Consider the following 8,087-nt stretch of genomic DNA (forward strand, 5'->3'; position numbering starts at 1 on the left):
TTCCGGTCTTCCACGACCTGACCGGAGAAAAAGACGTGCTGCAGCCTGCAGGCACGAAACACATTACCAGTAGAAATATATTGCTTTTAAAATCGTGCTGTTCAACACGAAAAAAAGGGGCAAATCGTGTTGGTGAACACGAATCAATAGATTAAAAATCGTGTTGGTGAACACGAATCAATAGATTAAAAATCGTGTTGGTGAACACGAAATGCCGTGAGACTGGGTTGTCGTAGTATAGTGCGCACGAGTTACTAAAGCGTGCGCACAAGTTAATAAAGTGTGGCCTCGTTTTGTGTGTGTGTGTGTGTGTGTGTGTGTGTGTGTGTGTGTGTGTGTGTGTGTGTGTGTGTGTGTGTGTGTGTGTGTGTGTGTGTGTGTGTGTGTGTGGGCATTTGTTTATGATAGTATCGTTCGTTCCGGTGCACTCCGGCAGGACTATAGCACATCGAGATTAAGATTAAACGAATTTCTTTCACTTGGGAATACACATATAACTATGGAGAACCAGATTTGTGTAAATTACTGTTCGTGGTAATTTGAAAACAAATGCCGGTGGTGTCGGACACACACCGAACACGCACACACAGAGCGGAGCTGAGCACACACACACACACACACACACACACACACACACACACACACACACACACACACACACACACACACACACACACACACACACACACACACACACACACACACACACACACACACACACACACACACACACACACACGTGTTAAATGTAGCAGCCTCCATCTCTATTCAGCAGTTCTAATGAAGGGAAACGCAGTGAAGTAAACAGTAAAAGGCACCGCTCTTTGCAGCTGGTGCTGCTCTTCTCAGATTCTGCTGAATTACACATTACTGCCTCCAGTGCCCTGTACGACGAAGCCAGTTCAACACACCCTGGATATGTTTGATTTACCCGGCTTAACTAACCCTAACAAACGCGATGTCGCTAAGCGGTCCTACGAAGCTGGTTATCAACTCAGCAAATCAACCAGGTTTTCTCTGTCCGGCTGAGAGCGCGTTCACGTGAAAGGGACGGGGTTACCAACATTTGACCAATCACAAACATGGAGACGCGTGCTGACAGCGCAGCGTCATACTTCATGAATGAATAGTGTAAATAGCACATCCTGCTTCGTAGTACAAGCCACTGGTGCCACAGAGATTTCATAAAGTGAAGGAGGTTTTCCTTCTATAAAACAGCTGTGGGCAGCAGATTCTGTGAGTCACGGACAGGAATCCCTCAATTTAAATAAAACGAGGCCACGCTTTATTAACTCGTGCGCACGATTTATTAACTCGTGCGAACGAGAAAGTAAAACGTGGCCACGTTTTATTTATTTTTCTCTCAATGAACCCTCCAGGGCTCCGTAGTTTTTAGAGTGTGGGGGCAAAAATGCCCATTTGTTTTGTTTGTTTTTTACTTTAACCAGGAATAGTTATTGATCATTTTGAGTTTAAGTGGACATTGCAGTTGTGGTTGGTTGCCAGGAGAAGTTGAAAAATGTGTCTGTGTTTGAATTGCGATGTGAAAAACAAGTCAACACGGCAATGTTGCTTTCTAGTCAACTCAAATCACATATGAGGATTGATTTGAAGAGGTTGAGTGTTCTGTCACTACTGGTGTACAGCCAGGCTTTCTTCCTAATTAAGCATTACGTTTTTTACTATTCTGGTGGAACTGTGTTTGGTTCCTTGAGGAGAAAAGGTCATCACCCATCATCTCCCAGTGCCATTTTTTTCTTGGGCCTCGTTCTCATTATAAGTCTCCATCAAGTAGCCAGAAAAATGCTGACACTAGCTGTCATAATAAAGGAACTGCACCTTCAGCTGTCAGAGGATATTAAAATTACTCGATCTCTCCAGAGTTACCTGCCTACACAAATCACCATTTAAGTATTAGCCATAGAAAATGATTGCTCCAGTACTTTTACAAGGAGGATAACAAGTATTGCATTAAGACTTATTCACCTTACTCTCATAATCATTTGGCATTTAACATGTAATTTCATCTAAATTATTGCACCATGTAATACTCATACCTCAGGTATAAACTTCTCACTTTGTGTTGCCTCATCAGTAAATCTCAACTTTAAAATAAGTTTTAAGGATGCATCATTAAGATTAAATCAAGTGCCATCAAAGGTAGCAGACCAGCTGTGGATGAGAGGAGATCTTCAGACACGAACAACAGATACCCAGCCCAATTATACGACATCAGTCAAGATGAGAATCATGACTTCAATCACCACCTTTGAAATATGATCAGAAATGCAGAGCATGTCAGGATCAACAAACACCAAAGACTTAGCCTTCTCAGAGGGACATGGGCCGAGGAGCATGAAATGCAAAAAGTTAATAAAAACTACTGGAACTCATCAGGTGTTTGCACTCCTTAAAGCGTGCTTAAAACACATGAAGATAACAACATCTCAGAAAAACTCTGCTTATGCACCACATCACATAATCCTATTTCTCAGCATCTTACCATTCAGGAAATTATTTTCTAATGACTTTAGTACATCATTCATAGACAGCATCTGTTGTTTTGCGAGGCAAATCACTGATTTTCTTGCCAAAGGATTCTTTGAATATGACATAAACACTGCAGAGTTTCCCTTTTTCTGTTTTGAACGGGACACACTTGAAATATACTCTGACATCCATGGCAATTAAATTAGTCACTGCAATACCCATTCTTACACTCCAGCAGTAGTCCAAAAAAGCGCCTTTAACTTAAACGTGACATGAAAGTGTTTTCTCAAACCTTTCAGCAGTATTTCTCTCATATAGTTTCCAACATGAGTGCCCTAGTTTCAGTAGAATTTTTGAATAATGAATGCTTCATGTCACAGTACTTGGGCATCAATCCAAAAAACAAATCTATTTGCCAAAGCAAATCTAGAATTAATAACGACTGGAAAAAGAATTATTGCTGATTTAACGCATTCATATTCATTTTCGACAGTAACATCCATCAAATGTGAGTCTTTCCATTATGTCTTTTGAACAAACACTAGAACCCATTTAACAACAATGTAGGCCGAGTCTGGGAAGAGAAAATAATCCTTCAAAGCTCTCCCCCCCACACAGTGCAGCTTGAAACTATTGACGGGCATGGATCATTTTATTGAAGAATAATCTAGACAAGATATGAATGTTGTGTTCAGCCACAGGCAGTTTAATATCTTCCCAATCATAGAAGTAGTTTAAATTCAGACTTCTCTGTACCACAAAATGAATCAACATGTGTGTGAGTATAAGAGACAAAGAGAGGACAAACAGAGAGACATGGAATGAGACAGAAAGGCGCTGCAGAATTACCCGGAGTGAGATGTGGCACAGATGGTGGGGAGGGTAGGTAATGGGGGGCCCGCCATCCTCTGTTCCTATAGACACATAACTCAAATGCTCCATTATTACATTGACACAATGACTGCTTCACAGACATCTCCTTATCGGGTCTGCATCCATGTATAAAAACACATGGAAAATAACCGAGCACTAAACAGTGAAATAAATTCCATTCAACGTGAGAGGGAATTTTAATATTGACAGTTTTATTAACTCTAGAGGTAGAGTAGCTGAAGCTTGAAAATAATAAAACACCTCATTAATTTTTAAGGTCCGTCTCTCAAAAGACTAGATCCGAGAGGTAAGATGCAAGAATCCATAATCGTCCTCAATTGGCGATTACAAGTTTACGTCTGGATGGTGACATCTTTAATTTCAAAATCATTCATTTATTTTTTCTCCTACAGTGTGCAATGCCAAGGTCATCTGCCAACCCTAGAGGGGTTTTTGCTGAGAGCTTATAGCTTGTGATTTGAGGCAGTCCAGCTGGATATGTTTTCAGACTCAGAGCAGGGTCAGTACTCCCCAGGCCCTCTGGAGGAGCAGACAGGACATTTGAACTCTGACTGCCTGGACCAAACACAACATACATGGCAATAAACTTCTACTGCTGACAATAACCACCATGTATCAGCTGTTGTACTCGTCGAGGTCTTAATATAAGATTGTTTTTCTTAGAGGCAACGCTAACCCAAGTGCCAGTAAACATTTGACTGTTTACCATTACGCTGCTCATTACTTGAATAAGCATGGGTGTGTCTAAGTTTAATGATCTGTCCACGTGCATTTGAACGGTAGCTCACCCTGCATTCAATTTATAGCTTTAGTTCAAATGACAGCAACCTTTGGCAATTGCAGTAAAGAACACGCCAACACGGAATCTAATTAAATCATGACCTGCAGAGAAGCGTGATGGCCAACTGGAGAGAACAAAGGCGAAGCAGCAGGGGGAGAAAGAGAGAAGACATAAAGTTTTAATGGAAATAGAGGTATAAGGATCTTCTATTCCTGTGATTCGTAACGCAGTGTGCAAGAAGTAATTTCATTCATTAACCAACAACAGTGGCTTCTTTAAGGGTCACTTAGGCTTCCTAGATTAATTAAGCTGCGTTGAGTGGAAGAGGAGAAGAGATAGAACAAGAAGCGGGTGGCAGAAGACCAAAATGCGCTTTGGACTGTGGTGTAGCTTTCTTGTCAGTGAGCTGAAAAGGAAACAGCCCATGTCCTGACCCTCTCAACTGGGTCAGGACTGCATGACAAAACAAAGAACCACACTGTATTGTGCTGCAAAGACTGCACAGGCTCTTCTTCTCCACAGCTGGAGCCAGTAATGTGACAGCCATGTCTGAAAATCTCATCTCCACACCCATTCTTCACACTACGAGGAGAAGAACACACTTTCTCTCGCTTATTTTAATACAACTTGTGAAACACTGATCTGAACAGAAACAATCCTCAGTCTAAATCTCCTTCTATCAACAGGAATCAGGCATTGTGTGAACTATTGTGGTCAAGGGTAAAACTGACGCTTAAGAATATCTCCTCAGTGTTTTAAAATGATTGTTAACCTTGTATTAGCAGATGTTGTCAAAATAAAAATAAATGGCATTAAAATAGAGAACAAGAACTCATCAAAAGCTTGATTGCATTTCCTTGGAAACAATTCTGTTGTTTCTATTCCAATGTTTTATTTGGAGGGGCCAAAATTGTCTGCAAAGACACAATGAGATTCAGAAAAAAAGAGAGTGGCAAACCAGAAGAGAGATGGACTGCAAATAAGAACCATTCCAGCGACACAGAGGGGTGTCGTTTATACAAAGAGCCCTGTACTGTAGCTGAACAGAGGGTGTTTTTGAGGCAAAGGGAGCACACACGTTGCCAGCTCCAGCTCAACAAAAAGGTGTTAGCCGGTGAGGAGCTGGTGTACAGTGACTGCACCAGATAACACACACAAGGTAGGCCTATGCCAGAGGTTGAAGTATCTGTCACACAGATGGGCTAGCTGTAGTACAAATACCAGGTGAAAGCAATTATACTGGACCCATATACAACTACTTTGCACATAATGCATGCTCACTTACACACATGAATCAATACAAATGGGCAATAAGCAGAGATTTTCAGTTCGTCAAGTGGTCAGAGTACCCACATTGGTTTCTTTTTTTGCCTTTAATCTCAAACTAGTCACAAGGCAAGTGGAGGCAGATCATTTCCCCCCCTGAAGTGTCACCACAATCTCCCAAATCTCTGCACCCTCCGAGTAAAAAGGTTTGATGTGACATTACAACACTTGCTTGCTTTCTCTCCCTCATTTGAGTTTTGCTGTAGCATGTTCCAAGTTGCTCAAGTAGAGAATATGCATTAAAACAGGGTTGCCAACTCTCACCATCTGGTGTGTGAAACACGCTTTCCACTCTCAATCTCACGCTCTCACGCTGCCCAAACTATTCTCACGCCAAAAACAAGAATACCGAAGACGAAAACTGTTTTGAAAACTTTTGTCAGGTAGTGATGTCTTCTCAATAGAACATCTTTGATAATGTCTTCTGGCCAATCAAATCAAGATACGGCGTGGTGTTGTTGCAGGAAGTCCTGACGGAGAATACTTTTGCTGTAGTACATCTCTATATACACTCTAAAAAAATCTGTAAAATTACGGCCAATGTGGTGTAACATTTTACTGTTTAAGTACTGTAATCGACTTTTACATTACTTTTTCCGTTGAAAACAGTGTTGCCAGGTCTGCTTATTATAAGTTTCCCCCAAGATTTTATTTGAAAATAGCAGATCTACAAGCTCACAACCATATTTATATATTTATATAAACAGTCCATGCTCACAATGCATCGCGTTGAGGCACGTTGTGATCTGCTATTTTCTAATAGTTGCTGTATAGGTTTAAAGTGCTCATGTGGCCCACTTCACTTCTTTTGGGCTTTTTTTTCCTTGACCTTGTGTCCCTCACAGAATCTGGCAACACTGGTTGCGCATTGCATTGTGGGTGCTTTTGCCCGGTAAAAAATATCTGTGGTGGCCGCCATTACAGGAATCCGTCCGCACTGAAAGTCTGCTCGGTAGGTTGGTTCATTGTGTTTAATTTGGGAATGGAACCTCATTTCTTAATCAAAAAGGATATTTGTGGTAAACATAAAGTTTGTGTTAATGTTAAATATTTGTTTTATTACGTGGACGTCTGGCAGGTAACTCTCTTCTAACTGCACTGTAAGACCAAGAAGTACAAGCTTCTTGAAGAATATGGGTTGTTTTAACCCAAAGATTTATAAAAGTTATTTCACCGCAAATTTTCTGATGACTATGAACTGATTTGTAATATTGTGCATACAGTATTATTCCACTTTGGGTCATATTGGGGATTTTACTCAAATGTTTTACTGAATCTCTCTAACTTCATCACGTATGTGCTCCGCCCCCGACGTGTCTCACTGCTGTTCATTTGAGTCCGCCATTATAGCTCCTCGGATGAAATCACTCAAACTTCCAGAAGTTTGTCCACCGTGCTCTCGAGTCTCACTGCCGGAATTTGACCGCGCTACTCTGGTAAGTTACCTCTTGCCTTTGCACAGTATTTAAATGATTTGTTATTCATTTCTGCATCTAATGCACTTTGTGTCGCATGGTGTGTTAGTTTGATTTGAGCTCTTGTTAGCTAGCCTAGATTTAATATCTGCCTCACTTGAAAAATGATTTAAACCTGTAAGACAGTATTTTATATTGCTTTAAGTTATATCTCAAAGTGGAACGTTTGTGTTGCAAAAGTTCTCTGGAAAATTCGAACCGCAAATGGCGGGAGTTTTTTTTCTTTTTTGTTCTCTGATCATTTTGTGAAAACTTTGCAACCCAGCTAACCTTCAATTTGTTTTTCTCTTTAGGCTGAAACTGAAGCAACTGGCAGATAAAGGGCGTCTTCAACCTGGTAAGCCTTGCAGTGGAGAAACTATAACGCGCGTGGGGGAGGCACGGGGGGTGCATGCTAGTGTGTGTGTTAAGATGAGAGATAAAAACCATCCCTTGATTGCAAAGTTAATGCAGACTACCTTTGCCCTGCAGCGCAATGAGATAATCAATGATGAGCTACCTGTTGGAGAGACCCTGGAACGCTGGCCTGCCTTGACAATGGAATCACAGGTGAAAATATTTTGGATATTACAACTATATAATAATTTTGTGTGCCTTTGTCACTAATAGCTTGGCATGTTTACTCAGATTTAGCATGTTATGTTTCTGTTTATCTCAGCTGCCTTCAGTCCACATATAAATTGTACTCTGAATTAAATAGTCATTTTATATGTTGGCAGAGTTTCACAGGATAACGAACCTCAACCTGAAGAACCACTTTTACGCGGAGTTGGATCGGCATGCTGTTGAGCTTGTACAGGAAGAAGGCGGCACGCAAAGACGAAGTGTCTGAAGTTCAGCTCTTCACCGCCTATGACCTCCAGGTGAGTCGGTTAAGCCTCTTGGTGTTTTATTATCATACTAGAGTGGAGTTTTCTGTGTGTGTGTTGGGGGGCGGGGGGGCAGCCTGATAGGGTTAGATTTATTATTAAGATACTTGTGTTTGGGGAGGGAACAGCAGTGTTAATGTTATTGCACCTTGTTGCTGTGCTAATGAGATACAGGTGGGATCGCAGATGCCGCAATTGCTTCAAAATGGTCATCTCTGCAGTCGTGGAAGAGCCCTTGTGATATAAATGGTA

General features: G+C 41.2%; 1 long non-coding RNA gene across 2 annotated transcripts; it reads left to right on the forward strand.

The window, feature by feature from the left end:
• The first annotated feature begins 6,241 nt into the window (after positions 1-6,241).
• Positions 6,242-7,864, forward strand: LOC117449813 (uncharacterized). Of its 2 annotated transcripts, XR_004552506.2 has the most exons (5): positions 6,242-6,443; positions 6,842-6,927; positions 7,260-7,303; positions 7,438-7,515; positions 7,686-7,864. It is a non-coding gene; the product is annotated as an uncharacterized lncRNA (long non-coding RNA). The 2 variants fall into 2 exon arrangements; XR_004552505.2 differs by lacking the exon at positions 6,242-6,443 and having other exon boundaries at positions 6,454-6,927; positions 7,686-7,861.
• The last annotated feature ends 223 nt before the right edge of the window (positions 7,865-8,087 follow it).

The sequence above is a fragment of the Pseudochaenichthys georgianus genome, chromosome 7, assembly GCF_902827115.2.
Source record: "Pseudochaenichthys georgianus chromosome 7, fPseGeo1.2, whole genome shotgun sequence".
Lineage (NCBI taxonomy): Eukaryota > Metazoa > Chordata > Actinopteri > Perciformes > Channichthyidae > Pseudochaenichthys > Pseudochaenichthys georgianus.